Consider the following 18,119-nt stretch of genomic DNA (forward strand, 5'->3'; position numbering starts at 1 on the left):
GGCTCCGGCCAACTCTTCGTGTTCATCTTTGTGCTCGTCTTCGTGCTCGTCTTCGTGGGGGAAAATCTTTATAAGTTCCTTTATTAAATTCCTTTATAAGGTGTGCCCCACATGTGTGTTCTGTTTGTCTCAGTCTGCAGTCTAAAGGTATGTCTCAGTGTTATGTGTTTGGATTTCACGGTTGGTTTGTTTAGTACCTCTGCAAGCCAATAACACCTCGTATTCCCAGGTGGTCACCCATCCAGGTACTAACCAGGCCCAACCCTGCTTAGCTTCCGAGATCCAACGAGATTGGGCGCTTTCAGGGTGGTATGGCCACAGGCAAACGCTTGGGGGTTCGCAGAGTGGAGTCTGCAGGATTTGAGCCCGGCCAGAAGGCTAGTCCCTGTATGTACGTGTGTCAGTCTGTGCTGTAACCTGTGGGGTGTCCTGACTTGCCCTGTCTTGTATCCCTGGTAGAGGGGTGTCCTGTCTTGTATCCCCGGTAGAGGGGTGTCCTGTCTTGTATCCCCGGTGGAGGGGTGTCCTGTCTTGTTCATGTCTAATCTTGAGTATTCCTTGTCTTGTGCCCTGTTGTGCTCTGTATTATATATTTCTTGTCTGTTATGTTTCTTGCCTGGTCTCCCTATCCCTTGCTCGCTATGTTTCTGCTATATACTCTGCTTAGCTTCCCTACTTCCAGCCTGCAGAGGTACTAAACAAACCAAACATGAAATCCAAACACATAGCACTGAGACATACCTTTAGACTGCAGACTGAGACAAACAGAACACGCATGTGGGGCACACTTTATAATGGAAACAGAGCTGAAGCAAAGAGCAGGACTGGAATCAAGGAATCAGAGGTTCAGGACAGAACATACAGAAATCCAGAAATGGACCACAGCAAGACAGGGAAACAAAAGACATGAAGCTCCGTAGCCTGGGTAGAGTGTGACATTATTTTATTATATTTATTTTTTACCTACATTTGCATACTTACCGAAGTTGACGGGACAGGATGCAAAAACTGGCACTGTCTGGAAATTCGGGACTGTTGGAAGGTATCTGATAGAAGAATGAGTGTAGAAGGCCAGGGCAAAAGTATGAGCTTGCTCATAGTGAGGGCTTGTATTGTTTAAGTGACTTGCTATCTGTACCACTGCCGTTAGTGCTACATAAGAGGTGTAAAGAGAAACTAAGCTAGATATTGTTTCAATTCTGTAAATACGTCCCTCCATAAAGTATTCAGATCACATCATGCCATCTGTATGCATGCTTGGAACAGCAGTTCCTGGGTCCATCTCATTGTGGCAAGTGTGAACAATTGGTCTCTCTGGAAGCTGGGGTTGGAGCTCTGAAGAGGCATATTGAAACACTGACAATATTGAGAGGAGTCTCTTGCTCACTAAGCATAGTTTAGATGGGGCCCCTAGCAATGAAAGAGTAGTTCAGCCTGAAGGGAGCCAGGCACATAGCTGGGCGATGTGGTTGCAGTGGGGGAGGGAAGAGGAAGAGGGAAGCCAATCCTGAGTTTCTCCATCCGAACACATTTGCCCATTTAAGTGAGCAAGTTGGGGAGGGAGAATCAAAGGTGGGATTTCTGGAAAAAGCTGTTATCCCTAACAGCCAGGAAAGCAGTTCATCCAGTGTACAGGTGATCCAGAATGAAGGGAAGCCCAGGCAGCCCGAATGGTTTGCTGTCTCCCATCTTCGGCATGTTGCAGACAGAGTGGATAGATTATTGGGAGGGGCTGGTGTCATGGTGCACATTGGCATCAATGACATAGTAAAGGAAGATGGAGTGCCCTAAGGTAATTCTAGGGATTTAGGGAGTACGATTAAAAAAGCACCTCCAAGGTAGTACCGTATTTGCTCGATTATAAGACGACACTGATTATAAGACGACCCCCCAAAATCTGAATATTAACTTAGGAAAAAAAGAAAAAGCCTGAATATAAGACGACCCTAAAGGAAAAAAGTTTTACCAGTAAATGTTAATTCATGTAAACTATTTTTTTTAATAAAAGCTATAATTGAGAAAAATATTTTTTTTGTTTTTATTTCCTTGTATTTTCCAATCTGTCCCCCAGTTACGCACATCTGCCCCCAGGCTTGCCACACCAATATGGCACTGTGGCCCATGATATGCCTTTTAACCCTCTATATGCCACTGTGCCCCATGGTATGCCTTTTGACCCCCTATGTGCCACTCTGCCTCCAGAAATGCCTTATACCCCTATATCCCATTCTGGCATTTAGGGGGTTAAAATGCATATTATGGGGCACAGTGGCATATAGGGAGGTATAAGGCATTCCAGGAGGCAGAGTGGCATTAAGGGAGTTAAAAGGCATTGTATAGAGCACTCTACCTCCAGAAATGCCTTATACCCCTATATGCCACTCTGGCATTTAGGGGGTTAAAAGGCATATTATGGGGCAGAGTGGCATATAGGGTGGTATAAGGCATTTCAGGAGGCAGAGTGCACTATTAAATGCCCTCTTAACGCCACTCTGCCTCCTGAAATGCCTTATACCTCCCTATATGCCACTCTGCCCCATAATATGCCTTTTAACCCCCTAAGTGCCAGAGTGGCATATAGGGGTATAAGGCATTCCAGAAATTCCCTATGCCCCCATTTAACACACACACACACACTACACACTACACACACACTTACTTACCGGTGCTTCCAATTCCCTGCTGTATTGCCGGGGCAGCGGGTTGATGTCTCCTTCCGCTGCAGCCGGAAGGAGGTGGAGTTGGCAGCGGGGTTTGTCTGCGTCCGTCGCGCATAACTTCCCCGGCTGTCAGAGATTAGACAGTCGGGGAAGGTATCCGCGACGGATGCAGACAACCCCCGCTGCTAGCCACACCTCCTTCCGGCTGCAGCGGACGTTGTCTACGCGGATCGCGTAGACGTCAACCCGCTGCCCCGGCAATACAGCAGGAAGCACCGGTAAGTGTGTGTGGGGGGGTGTTAAATGGGGGGGGACAGGAGGATCCAGGTCCCCTGCAGCGGTGCGGGGGATCTGGATCTTAGTCTCATAATCAGACCTCTATTTGAGGTCTGATTAGAAGACGACCCCGATTAGAAGACGAGGGGTATTTTTCAGAGCATTTGCTCTGAAAAAAACCTCGTCTTATAATCGAGCAAATACGGTATTCTCAGAGATACTACCTGTGCCATGCGCTACACCAGAAAGACAGCGGGAGATTAGGCAGCTAAATGCATGGCTGAAGTCTTGGTGTAAGAAGGAGGGCTTTGGGTTTTTACAGCACTGGGCTGATTTTGCTTTGGGGTATAATCTCTATAGTAGTAATGGATTGCACCTGAATGCAAGAGGGTCCAATGTGCTTGGGGAGAGCATGGTTAGATGGGTGGGGGAGATATTAAACTAGGAATGGGGGGATAAATACCGGGCTAGACAGTATAGAAAGGGAAGGTGCTTTTGTTAGTAAACAGGTGGGTGGATCTGGGGGTTTGGTCTTTACAGACAATAGGGATAAACATATATTTTGCCCCCCAAAACAAGGACAGAAAGGGGAGGGATGGGCCTATATGTGAAAAATAACAAAATCTAACCCAACACAAGTTGGTGATGAGAAGAGTCAGTTTGGTTTACATTACAAGTTGATAAACTTACAGTAACTTGTGTAGGTGTGATTTATAGACCCCCAGGACAAGTAGAAGAAATAGATAATCTACTAGTTGAGGAAATAGCTAAAATAACAGTGAAGGGGGAAGTTATAATCATGGGTGACTTTAATCTTCCTGATGTGAATTGGAAAACCAAAGTCTCTGGTTGTGCCAGGAGTGCAGATATTTTAAACTCCTTACTGTGATTATCTTTAAAACAAATAGTTGAGGAGCCAACTCGTAAGGAGGCCATATTGTATTTGGTGTCCACAAATTGAGATTTGTTAACAGATATTTCTGTAGTCTTTTACAGACCTCACCTTGAATATGCAGTACAATTCTGGGTACCGGTCCTTAAAAAGGACATTATGGAACTACAAGACTGGCAAGATGTCAAAGTGAAAGAAAGCACACTTCCCCCATGTGGAAAAAATATGCTGTAGTCTGTGTGGTTTAATATACAAACAGTGACTGTGTCACACCACACAAAAACAAAAGTTTTTCTAAAATGAGTATATGTGTAGTGGAGTCACTTTCAGGCTGGGGCCATTTAAATGGCGTCCAGGAGAAATAGGATTATTTAAAAGTTGAATTATTGAAGATAACAGAAAATTGTATTAGGCTGATCAGTAAGAGTAGAAAACATTTAAGAAACAACTGTGGTACTCCGCAGAAGTGGCCAAAATCATAAAAAAGGAAGTTAGCCTTTGGTAAATACAAAACAAAATGAAAGTGAGGAAAACAGACAGATCTACACGATTAGGCAGAAAGAAGCAAAGCAAGTTATAAGAGCTGTCAAATCACATGCAGAAGAGAGAATTGCCCTGTGAGTAAAAAGGAGATAAACATTTTTAGATATATAAATGATAAATGGAAAGTAAAAAAGTATTAGTTAGATTATAAACAAAAAAAGGAAGGTATGTAGAAGACAATAAAGGTCTAGAATATTTCAGTTCAGTTTTTACTGATGAAAATGAAGGAAATACCTACACTGCCCATACACACACACTGCCCATACACACACACTGCCCATTAACACACACACTGCCCATACACACACACTGCCCATACACACACGCCAGCTTACAAACACACGCATATACACAACCCTTACGGCCCTTTCTCCCCATCTCTTACTTTTCTCATCTTCCATCATCTTCTATCTTCCATCCTGTGGTGGGAGCGCGAGGTCTGTCTCTCCAGGCCTATGCTTTAGTGCTCCCTCATCACTATGCGCTGGCTATTGATGCAGAGTGCAGGGGTGATGTCATACCCCGGCGCTCTGCATCATTTGCTGGCGCGTAGTTTTAAAGATAATCACAGTAAGGAGTTTAAAATATCTGCACTCCTGGCACAACCAGAGACTATGGAGAACGGAACCCGAGGTCTGAATTGACAGACCTCGCGCTCCCTAATGTTGGGCCAGTTAGAGGGGGATTGTGATATCCCCAACCAGCCCTGCTCATCGGACACCTCCTCCCCAGACCAGCGCTGATGGTGCCTGGGTGCGCACTGCCCACGGGGCGCCTGATGAGACTGTGCACAGGTATTAAGTGGAGTGCCCCGGGGGTCTGTACTGGGTCCTCTTTACATAGTTACATAGTTACATAGTAATATAGGCTGAAAAAAGACATGCGTCCATCAAATTCAGCCTTTCCTGTATCTGTTAATTTGTTGCTGTTGATCCAAAAGAAGGCAAAAACCCCAGTTTGGCTCTTTCCAATTTTGCACCAACCAGGGAAAAAATTCCCTCTTGACCCCAAAATGGCAGTCAGATTTCTCCTTGGATCAATAAGGATCCTGATACCCCAGGCATACCCCATAATTAAAGATTATATCCCCGAATATTATGTTTTCCAAGTATCCATCCAGTTGCCGTTTCAACGTCTGTACAGACTCTGTACCTCTGCAGGCAGAGAATTCCATATCCTTATTGTCCTAAATCGCCTTTCTTCCAGTCTAAACGCATAACCACGTGTCATATGCATAGTCCTGTTTAAAATTGTTAACCTTTCTTCATAACTATAGTGCTCCATTCCTTTTATTAATTTTGTAGCCCGCCTCTGCACCCTTTCTAGTGCTATGATATCCTTCTTTAGAATAGGTGCCCAAAATTGCACAGCATACTCAAGGTGCGGCCTTACCATTGATTTATACAGAGGCAAAATTATATTTTTATCCCGCAAATTGATGCCCCTTTTTATACACGACAATACCTTACTGGCTGACTGACATTGCACATTGTTGCCTAGTTTGTTGTCTATAACAATTCACAAATCCTTCTCATTTGTCGTTACCCCTAATTCACTACCGTTTAGGGTGTAGGTTGCTTGTGTATTCCCTACCCCAAAGTGCATAACTTTACAATTGTCTACATTGAATTTCATCTGCCATTTGTGTGCCCAGTCCCCCAGTCTATCTAGATCCCTCTGCAGCACTGTAATATCCTGCTCGCCCTGTATTACTTTACCTAGTTTAGTGTCATCTGCAAACACAGAAACATGACTTTCAATGCCTATTGCTAGGTCATTTATAAATATGTTGAATAAAATTGGTCCCAGAACAGAACCCTGAGGGACACCACTTACCAGTTTTTAATTTGTTAATAAATGTTCTCCCAAGCTGTATTGAAAGACAGAGCCGTAGCTAGCTTCTTTTGCACCCAAGGCAAAAATGGAAAATTGTACCCCCAGCTATTTTTTTTACACTGCCCTTACACACTGCCTTTACACACACCTATCCAAAAACACATTGCCTTCACACACACACCTGCCCATCAACATACACATATACACATACACTGCCCTTACGCACACCTGCTCATTAATACACATATACTCATACACTGCCCTTACACAAGACTGCCTTTACACACATACACACACACACACCAGCTTGAAAACATTCATATACACATACACTGCCCTTACACACTACCTTTACACACACCTGTCCATAAACACACATACACGCTCCCTTTACACACACCTGCCCATTAATACGCATATACACATACATTGCCCTTACACACGACTGCCTTTACACACATATACACACACACCAGCTTACAAACATACAAATACCTACACTGCCCTTACACACACACTGCCCATACACACATATATAAACATACACTGCCCTTACACAAGCCTGTCCATACACACGTGTATACACACATACACTGCCCTCACACTCCCCTGTCTTTACACACACACCAGCTTACAAACAAATACCTACACTGCCCATACACACACACTACCCATATACACACACACTGCCCATATACACACACTGCCCATATACACACACACACACTGCCCATACACACACACACTGCCCATATATACACACACTGCCCATACACACACCAGCTTACAAACACACACACATACAAAGCTCTTACAGCCCTTTCTCCCAATCTCTTACTTTTCTCATCTTCCATCATCTTCTATCTTCAATCCTGTGGTGTGAGCATGAGGTCTGTCACTCCAGGCCTCTGCTTTAGCGCTCCCTCATCAATATGCCCCAGCTATTGACGGAAGCGATGTCTGAATTGACAGACCTCGCGCTCCCTAATGTTGGGCCGGTTAGAAGGGGATTGTGATATCCCCAACCAGCCCTGCTCATCGGACACCTCCTCCCCAGACAAGCGCTGATGGTGCCTGGGTGCGCACTGCCCACGGGGGCGCCTGATGAGCAGGGCTGGTTGGGGAGAGCACAATCGTGTCGCTGCCTCAGCACTCCCCTGAATACCGGCCAAGGGGAGGCAGCCTTTCCGCTCGCCCCCTGCCCTATACAATCACTACTTTTTTTTTCGGGCTGCCAGAAATGTGATCCACCACAGCGCCCTGTTGAGCTGGTTAGGGAGATCCGTGATCTCCCCAACCAGTCATGAAGGCTGCAGCTGCCCAAGGCAAGTGGCAGATGATGTTCCACATAGATAAATGCAAAGTTATGCATTATGGTAAAAACAATAACAATGCACCCTATACTATGAATGGAATATCCTTGGGGGAAACTACCAATTTAAAGGATTTAGGAATAACGGTTGACAACAGACGCAATGCCAGCAAGCAGCTGCGAGGGCCAATAAGGTTTTAGCATGCATAAAAAGAGGTATCGATTCAAGAGAGGAGGATATTATCTTGCCTCTTTACAGGTCATTGGTAAGACCTCACCTTGAATATGCGGTACAATTCTGGGCACCGGTCCTTAAAAAGGACATTATGTTTAGAATGTATGAATTAGAAAAAGTGCAAAGGAGGGCTACAAAATTAATGAAGAGAGACTAAAAAAGTTAAAATTATATACGCTAGAAAAATGGCGTCTCAGAGAGGATATGATAACATTATATAAATGTATGCAGGGCCAATATAAAGAGCTCTTCAGTGACCTGTTCATTAACAGAAATATACAAAGAACAAGAGGTCACCCTCTGAGACTGGAAGAGCGCAGTTTTCATAGACGACAAAGGAAGGGATTCTTTACAGTGAGGACAATAAGGTATGGAATTCACTTCCAAGGGAGGTGTTGTTATCCAATACATTAGATACCTTCAAAAGGGGCCTCGATATTTTCTTAGAAAGACATGACATACAGGGATATAAATAGAATAACATTAATATTTTAGAGCTTCTTGATCCAAGGATAAATCCGATTGCCTCTTGGAGTCAAGAAGGAATTTTTTCCCCCTGATGGCAGAATTCGAAGTAGCTTAATTAGGTTTTTTTTGCCTTCTTTTGGATCAAGAATAGGAAGGTTAGGTAGAAGGGTTGAACTTGATGGACTTAGGTCTTTTTTCAACCTTACGAACTATGTAACTATGTAACTATGTAATTCTGGGTACTGGTCCTTAAAAGGGACGTTATGGAACTACAAGACTGACAAGATGTCAAAGTGTAAAAAGCACACTTCCCCCATGTGGAAAAAATATGTACTATATATTAGACTTGGGCACCGGCCAACTCCTCGTGTTCATCTTCGTGTTTGTCTTCGTGGGGGAAAAAATCTTCGTATTCCGTGAATATTAGCCTGTTGTTGGGCGAATATTCATATACATTCTTCGTGTTCATTAATTTTTCCGTTTTGTGTAGAAGGGGTTAATACGGGGTTAACGTGGCATGGACTACGCAGCAGCTTTGTTGCCAGGATTTTAAATGTCCGTACGAGCAACTCTATTGGTCGCCTGCAGGGGCCTCCTCTGCCATCAACCAATGAAGTACACCTGTACTTCATTGGTTGATGGCAGACGAGCCCCCTGCTGGCGACCAATAGAGTCGCTCGTACAGACTTTTAAAATCCTGGTCCAGCAACTTGGCCGGCAGAGACCACTGGTCTCCCTGCTCCAACAGTTAAAGGTCCGTACAAGCGACTTTATTGGTCGCTCATACAGACTTTTAACTGTTGGAGCAGGGAGACCAGTGCTCTCTGCCAGCCAAGTTGCACCAAGTTAACCCCTGACAGGGAACCTACGGATTTCCGCTCCCGTTATCTATGCAGCATCGCAGGAGTTAATAGGAGTGGAAATCCGTAGGTTCGCTGTCAGGAGTTAAAAAGGCCGTGCAAGTGAGCCTATTGGTCGCCTGCAGGGTACTCCTCTGGCATCAATCAATTGGTTGATGCCAGTGGAGGACCCTGCAGGCGACCAATAGAGTCGTTTGCACGGCCCCTTAACCCCTGACTGCAAACCTACGAATTTTCGCTTCCTTCAAGCACTCTTCGTGTTCGTTTTCATGTTCGCCTGAGTACGAATGCACAAGTCTACTATATACACTGAAGGTAATCACAGAAAAGGTATTTCTGCAACGCTCAAGGCATGGCGCATTACCACAGTTATTTTTGGGCTGTACCCTAGATCTTTTTAGAACCTAGGAACACCAAGGTCTTGTGTTCTCAGCATTCCCCTTGTTGACAATTGATGGTCCAGGCACGTCATGCACTAACATCCAGTTAGCGTCAATCGACGAGCCAGTGCCATCATGGCTTTAAAAGGGCGCAGAAGGCAATCTACTTCCGCTTTCTGCACCCAAACGATGTTGCTGTAATGCCTCAATTGTCAAGGCATTAAGGAACACTGAGATCGGCATTTTAAAAGAGTTTACGAAGTCTCAAATGTAGCCAGATGAGCTCTCAGGATTGTCTCAAAAAAAGGAGGGGTAAAGGAAAAAAAATGTGACTAGCCGCGCTCTGAGTAAACAAATTATTATAAGTAATATAATGTGACTAGATAAAAAAATTAAATAAAAAAATATTGTAACTGGCCATGCTCTGAGTAAACAAATTGTTTAGAAAAGTAATATAATGTAACTAGATAACAATAATTAGATATTTTTTTTAACCCCTTAATGACAACTGACGGTCCGGGCACGTCACCAGAAAACAAAGGGTTAATGACAATTGATGTGCCAGGACCGTAATGACTTTAAACGGGTGCAGAAAGCGATCAACGTTCGCTTTCTGTACCCAAACGGTGTTGCTGTAATGCCTCGACCTCGAGGCATTATACTGAAACAGACATTGACGAGGGTACAACATAAAACCTATCACTATATACTGAGGCAGACATTGACAGTGGTACAGCATTACTGCTATCATTATATACTGAAGCAAACATTAACGGTGGTACAGCATAACTGTTATCATTATATACTGGGGCAAACATTGACTGTGGTACTGCATAACTGCTATTATTATATACTGAGGCAAATATTGACATTGGTACAGCATAAGACCTATCACTATATACTGAGGCACACATTGACGGTGGTACAGCGTAATCACTATCACTATACATTGAGTCAGACATTGACAATAATGCAGATCTCCCCAAACCAGCCTGCTCCTCTAGAGACGGACATTACTGTCCGTCTCTGGAGGGGTGCAGGCATGGTGGCACCCCGCTGCACCCCGCTGCACCCACCCGGTGCGGACTGCCCCCCCCCGCTAGGGTCCCTCATCAAACTTTTTTCATTTTCCATGCTTGAACCCATTATGGTTTTCTATTTATGCTCTGTCTTCCTTTAATGTCTGGATGTCCATTTCAGTCTTTCCTCTTGATCCTTTCTATCTTTACTGCAACACGTCTTCCTGTCTTCATTTTATTCTTCTGCTGCATTGTGATTTCTAAACTCCATGTTTCTTTTTGTCCTGCGTAGACTTCCCTCCTCTACCCTCTTCTCTCTGTCCCACGACGAATTTCTTCGTCAGTCTTGAACCCATTATGGCTTTTCATTTATGCTATGGCCTGCTCTAGTGTCTGGATATCCTATTCGGTATTTCCTCCTCAATCTGAAGATCTTTATTGGAACACGACTTCTTGTCTTCATTTCATTCTTGTACTACATTGCAGTTTCTAAACTCCGCGATTCTTTATGTCCTGCGTAGACCTCCCTCCTCTACCCTCTTTTCTCTGTCCCACGTTGAAGTTCTTCCCTTCCCAGGCTTGAACCCTTTATGGCTTTTCCTTTATGCTTTGTTCTCCTCAAATGTCTGAATATCCTGTTCAGTCTTTCCTCCTGAACTTGAAGATTTTTACTGCGACACGTCTTCTTGTCTTCATTTCATTCTTCTACTGCATTGTGGTTTCCAAACTCCATGTTTCATTTTGTCCCGCGTAGACCTCCCTCCTCTACCCTCTTTTCTCTGTCCCACGTTGAAGTTCTTCCCTTCACAGGCTTGAACCCCTTATGGCTTTTCCTTTATGCTTTGTTCTCCTCAAATGTCTGGATGTCCTGTTCACTCTTTCCTCCTGAAACTGATCATCTTTACTGCGACACGTCTTCTATCTTCATTTCATTCTTGTACTGCATTGTGGTTTCCAAACTCCATGATTCTTTTTCTCCCGCGTAGACCTCCCTCCTCTACCGTTTTCTCCCTGTCGCACGTCAAAGTTCTTTCCTTTCACAGGTGTGATCCCTGTAAGGACTTACCTGCCCAGGAACCAGGTTCTACGTCGTCGGCTGCCCCCTACCCTGCTCAGTTGTCGTACGCAATATTTACTGGGCTACTCAGCCAGCTTTTCTCCTGTGTCCTGCTGTGCCAGTCTCTGTCCCTGGGATCCTCTCATCTAACCGTTACAAACTCATTATGGTTTTTCATTTATGATCTGTCCTCATCTAATGTCTGGATGTCCTGTTCACTCTTTCTTCCTCATTCCGACTATCTTTACTGCAACACTTCTTCCTCTCCTTCATGCACTACATAGTAGTTTGTAAATTCCGTAGTTTTTTTGTCCCACGTAGGCCTCCCTCCTCTACCCTCTTCTCTCTGTCCCTTGTTAAACTGTTTTCCTTTTCCACGTTTGAACCCATTATGGTTTTTCATTTATGCTCTTTCATTCTTTAGTGTCTGGATATCCTGTTCAGTCTTTCTCCTGAACCCGATGATCTTTACTGTGATATGTCTTCCTGTCTTCATTTCATTCTTGTACTACATTGTAGATTCTTTTTGTCCCACGTAGACCTCCCTCCTCTACCCTCTTTTCTCTGTCCCACGTCGAATTTCTTCCCTTCCCAGGCTTGAACCCATTATGGTTTTTCATCTATGCACTGTCCTCCCTCCTCTACACTCATCTGTCTGTCCCTCGTTAAACTGTTTTCCTTTTTCCACATTTGAACCCATTATGGTTTTTCATTTATCGTCTGTCCTCCTATAGCGTCTGGATGTCCTGTTCAGTCTTTCTCCTGAACCCGATGATCTTTACTGTGATTTGTCTTCCTGTCTTCAGTTCATTCTTTTACTACATTGTAGTTTTTAAACTCGATGATTCTTTTTGTCCCACATAGACCTCCCTCCTCTACCCTCTTTTCTCTGTCCCACGTCGAAGTTCTTCCCTTTCCAGGCTCCAACCCATTACGGTTTTTCATCTATGCACTGTCCTCCCTCCTCTACACTCATCTCTCTCTCCCTCGTTAATCTGTTTTCCTTTTATACATTTGAAACCATTTTGGTCCTTCATTTATGCTTTGTCCTCCTCAATTGTCTGAATATCCTGTTCGGTCTTCCCTCCTTAACCTGAAGATATTTACTGCGACATGTCTTCTTGTCTTCATTTCATTCTGGTACTAGATTGCAGTTTCTAAACTCCGCGATTCTTTATGTCCCGCGTAGACCTCCCTCCTCTACCCTCTTTTCTCTGTCCCACGTCGAAGTTCTTCCCTTCCTAGGCTTGAACCCATTATGACTTTTCATTTATGCTCTGTCCTCCTCAAATGTCTGAATATCCTGTTCAGTCTTTCCTCCTGAACTTTAAGATCTTTACTGCGACACGTCTTCATCTCATTCTTCTTCTGCATTGTGGTTTCCAAACTACATGTTTCATTTTGTCCCGCGTAGACCTCCCTCCTCTACCCTCTTTTCTCTGTCCCACGTTGAAGTTCTACCCTTCCCAGGCTTGAACCCCTTATGGATTTTCCTTTATGCTCTATTCTTCTCAAATGTCTGGATGTCCTGTTCACTCTTTCCTCCTGAAACTGATAATCTTTACTGCGACACGTCTTCTTGTCTTCATTGCATTCTTGTACTGCATTGTGGTTTCCAAACTCCATTTTTTATTTTGTCCCACGTAGACCTCCCTCCTCTACCCTCTTTTTTCTGTCCCACGTCGAAGTTCTTCCTTCCCAGGCTTGAACTCATTATGGTTTTTCATCTATGCACTGTCCTTCCTCCTCTACACTCATCTCTCTGTCCCTCGTTAAACTGTTTTCCTTTTCCACGTTTGAACCCATTATGGTTTTTCGTTTATGCTCTGTCCTCCTTTAGTATCTGGATGTCCTGTTCAGTCTTTTCCTGAACCCAATGATCTTTACTGTGATATGTCTTCCTGTCTTCATTTCATTCTTGTACTACATTTTAGATTCTTTTTGTCCCACGTAGACCTCCCTCCTCTACCCTCTTTTCTCTGTCCCACGTTGAAGTTCTTCCCTTCCCAGGCTTGAACCCTTTATGGTTTTTCCTTAATGCTTTGTTCTCCTCAAATGTCTGGATGTCCTGTTCACTCTTTCCTCCTGAAACTGATGATCTTTACTGCGACACGTCTTCTTGTCTTCATTTCATTCTGGTACTGCATTGTGGTTTCCATAACTCCATGATTCTTTTTCTCCCACGTAGACCTCCCTCCTCTACCCTTTTCTCCCTGTCGCACGTCAAAGTTCTTTTCTTTCACAGGTGTGAACCCTGTAAGGACTTACCTGCCCAGGAACCAGGTTCCACGTTGTCAGCTGCCCCCTACCCTGCTCAGTTGTCGTACGCAATATTTACCGGGCTACTCAGGCAGCTTTTCTCCTGTGTCCTGCTGTGCCAGTCTCTGTCCCTGGGATCCTCTCATCTAACCGTTACAAACGCATTATGGTTTTTCATTTATGATCTGTCCTCATCTAATGTCTGGATGTCCTGTTCACTCTTTCTTCCTCATTCCCACTATCTTTACTGCAACACTTCTTCCTCTCCTTCATGCACTACATAGTAGTTTGTAAATTCCGTAGTTTTTTTTGTCCAATGTAGGCCTCCCTCCTCTACCCTCTTCTCTCTGTCCCTCATCAAACTTTTTTCCTTTTCCAGGCTTTGAACCCATTATGGCTTTTCACTTATGCTCTGTCCTCCTCTAATGTCTGGATGTCCTATTGAGTCTTTCCTCCTGATCCTGACTATCTTTACTGTGACCTTTCTTCTTGTCTTCTTCCCCTCCTTGTAGTACATTCTAGTTTCTAAATTCTATATTATTTTGTCCCATGTAGGCCTCCCTCCTCTAACTCCTTCTCTCTGTCCCTCACAGGGGCATACCTAGAATATTTGGCACCTGGGGCGAATCCGGTATGAGCCCCCCCCCACACTCTTTACAACTGCATAGTTTGTATCATTAGGCAAACATTGAAGGGGGTACAATATAACTGTTATCATGATATACTGAAGCAGACATTGACGGGGGTACAGCATAACACCTATCACGATATTCTGAGGCAGACATTGACAGTGGTACAGCATTACTGCTATCATTATATACTGAGGCAAACATTAACGGTGGTACAGCATAACTGTTATCATTTTATACTAGTGCAAAAATTGACGGTGGTACTGCATAACTGCTATTGTTATATACTGAGGCAAATATTGACGTTGGTACAGCGTAATCCCTATCACTATACATTGAGTCAGACATTGACAATAATGCAGATCTCCCCAAACCAGCCTGCTCCTCTAGAAACGGACATTACTGTCCGTCTCTGGAGGGGTGCAGGCATGGTGGCACCCCTCTGATGAGCGGCACTCGTGCGGACTGCTCCCCCCCCCCCGCTAGGTACAATACTGGTCCCTCATCAAACTTTTTTCCTTTTCAATGCTTGAACCCATTACGATTTTCTATTTATGCCCTGTCTTCGTTTAATGTCTGGATGTCCTCTTCAGTCTTTCCTCTTGATCCTTTCTATCTTTACTGCGACATGTCTTCCTGTCTTGATTTTATTCTTCTACTGCATTGTGATTTCTAAACTCCATGTTTCTTTTTGTCCTGCGTAGACTTCCCTCCTCTACCCTCTTCTCTCTGTCCCACGACGAATTTCTTCGTCAGTCTTGAACCCATTATGGCTTTTCATTTATGCTATGGCCTGCTCTAGTGTCTGGATATCCTATTCAGTATTTCCCCCTCAATCTGAAGATCTTTATTGGAAAACGACTTCTTGACTTCATTTCATACTTGTACTACATTGCAGATTCTAAACTCCACGATTCTTTATGTCCCGCGTAGACCTCCCTCCTCTAACCTCTTTTCTCTGTCCCACGTCGAAGTTCTTCCCTTCCTAGGCTTGAAGCCATTATGGCTTTTCATTTATGCTCTGTCCTCCTCAAATGTCTGAATATCCTGTTCAGTCTTTCCTCCTGAACTTGAAGATTTTTACTGCGACACGTCTTCTTGTCTTCATTTCATTCTTCTACTGCATTGTGGTTTCCAAACTCCATGTTTCATTTTGTCCCGCGTAGACCTCCCTCCTCTACCCTCTTTTCTCTGTCCCACGTTGAAGTTCTTCCCTTCACAGGCTTGAACCCCTTATGGCTTTTCCTTTATGCTTTGTTCTCCTCAAATGTCTGGATGTCCTGTTCACTCTTTCCTCCTGAAACTGATGATCTTTACTGCGACACGTCTTCTTGTCTTCATTTCATTCTTGTACTGCATTGTGGTTTCCAAACTCCATGATTCTTTTTGTCCCGCGTAGACCTCCCTCCTCTACCCTTTTCTCCCTGTCGCACGTCAAAGTTCTTTCCTTTCACAGGTGTGAACCCTGTAAGGACTTACCTGTCCAGGAACCAGGTTCTACGTCGTCGGCTGCCCCCTACCCTGCTCAGTTGTCGTACGCAATATTTACTGGGCTACTCAGCCAGCTTTTCTCCTGTGTCCTGCTGTGCCAGTCTCTGTCCCTGGGATCCTCTCATCTAACCGTTACAAACTCATTATGGTTTTTCATTTATGATCTGTCCTCATCTAATGTCTGGATGTCCTGTTCACTCTTTCTTCCTCATTCCGACTATCTTTACTGCAACACTTCTTCCTCTCCTTCATGCACTACATAGTAGTTTGTAAATTCCGTAGTTTTTTTGTCCCACGTAGGCCTCCCTCCTCTACCCTCTTCTCTCTGTCCCTCGTTAAACTGTTTTCCTTTTACTCGTTTGAACCCATTATGATTTTTCGTTTATGCTCTGTCCTGTCCTGCGTCTGGATGTCCTGTTCATTGTTTCTCCTGAACCCGATGATCTTTACTGTGATTTGTCTTCCTGTCTTCATTTCATTCTTTTACTACATTTTACTTTTTAAACTCGATGATTCTTTTTGTCCCACGTAGACCTGCCTCCTCTACCCTCTTTTCTCTGTCCCACGTCGAAGTTCTTCCCTTCCCAGGCTCCAACTCATTATGGTTTTTCATCTATGCACTGTCCTCCCTCCTCTACACTCATCTCTCTGTCCCTCATTAAACTGTTTTCCTTTTCCACGTTTGAACCCATTATGGTTTTTCATTTATGCTCTTTCTTTCTTTAGTGTCTGGATGTCTTGTTCAGTCTTTCTCCTGAACCCGATGATCTTTACTGTGATATGTCTTCCTGTCTTCATTTCATTCTTGTACTACATTGTAGATTCTTTTTGTCCCACGTAGACCTCCCTCCTCTACCCTCTTTTCTCGGTCCCACGTCGAATTTCTTCCCTTCCCAGGCTTGAACCCATTATGGTTTTTCATCTATGCACTGTCCTCCCTCCTCTACACTCATCTGTCTGTCCCTCGTTAAACTGTTTTCCTTTTTCCACGTTTGAACCCATTATGGTTTTTCATTTATCCTCTGTCCTCCTTTAGCGTCTGGATGTCCTGTTCAGTCTTTCTCCTGAACCCGATGATCTTTACTGTGATTTGTCTTCCTGTCTTCAGTTCATTCTTTTACTACATTGTAGTTTTTAAACTCGATGATTCTTTTTGTCCCACATAGACCTCCCTCCTCTACCCTCTTTTCTTTGTCCCACGTCGAAGTTCTTCCCTTCCCAGGCTCCAATCCATTACGGTTTTTCATCTATGCACTGTCCTCCCTCCTCTACACTCATCCCTCTGTCCCTCTTTAATCTGTTTTCCTTTTATACATTTGAAACCATTTTGGTCCTTCATTTATGCTTTGTCCTCCTCAATTGTCTGAATATCCTGTTCAGTCTTCCCTCCTTAACCTGAAGATATTTACTGCGACACGTCTTCTTGTCTTCATTTCATTCTTCTACTGCATTGTGGTTTCCAAACTCCATTTTTTATTTTGTCCCACGTAGACCTCCCTCCTCTACCCTCTTTTCTCTGTCCCACATCGAAGTTCTTCCCTTCCCAGGCTTGAACTCATTATGGTTTTTCATCTATGCACTGTCCTTCCTCCTCTACACTCATCTCTCTGTCCCTTGTTAAACTGTTTTCCTTTTCCACGTTTGAACCCATTATGGTTTTCCGTTTATCCTCTGTCCTCCTTTAGCGTCTGGATGTCCTGTTCAGTCTTTCTCCTGAACCCGATGATCCTTACTGTGATTTGTCTTCCTGTCTTCAGTTCATTCTTTTACTACATTGTAGTTTTTAAACTCGATGATTCTTTTTGTCCCACATAGACCTCCCTCCTCTACCCTCTTTTCTCTGTCCCACGTCGAAGTTCTTCCCTTTCCAGGCTCCAACCCATTACGGTTTTTCATCTATGCACTGTCCTCCCTCCTCTACACTCATCTCTCTCTCCCTCGTTAATCTGTTTTCCTTTTATACATTTGAAACCATTTTGGTCCTTCATTTATGCTTTGTCCTCCTCAATTGTCTGAATATCCTGTTCGGTCTTCCCTCCTTAACCTGAAGATATTTACTGCGACGTCTTCTTGTCTTCATTTCATTCTGGTACTAGATTGCAGTTTCTAAACTCCGCGATTCTTTATGTCCCGCGTAGACCTCCCTCCTCTACCCTCTTTTCTCTGTCCCACGTCGAAGTTCTTCCCTTCCTAGGCTTGAAC

General features: G+C 44.0%; 1 long non-coding RNA gene and 1 other non-coding gene across 2 annotated transcripts; both read right to left on the reverse strand.

The window, feature by feature from the left end:
* Positions 1–204: 204 nt before the first annotated feature.
* On the reverse strand, positions 205–323 carry LOC128470795 (5S ribosomal RNA). Its single transcript, XR_008346063.1, has one exon. It is a non-coding gene; the product is annotated as a 5S ribosomal RNA (ribosomal RNA).
* Positions 324–16,390: 16,067 nt separating this feature from the next.
* On the reverse strand, positions 16,391–17,832 carry LOC128469665 (uncharacterized). Its single transcript, XR_008345979.1, has 2 exons — positions 17,411–17,832; positions 16,391–17,085 (listed from the first exon to the last, which is right to left on the reverse strand). It is a non-coding gene; the product is annotated as an uncharacterized LOC128469665 (long non-coding RNA).
* Positions 17,833–18,119: the final 287 nt, after the last annotated feature.

Source organism: Spea bombifrons, chromosome 12, assembly GCF_027358695.1.
Source record: "Spea bombifrons isolate aSpeBom1 chromosome 12, aSpeBom1.2.pri, whole genome shotgun sequence".
NCBI classification, from domain to species: Eukaryota; Metazoa; Chordata; class Amphibia; order Anura; family Pelobatidae; genus Spea; species Spea bombifrons.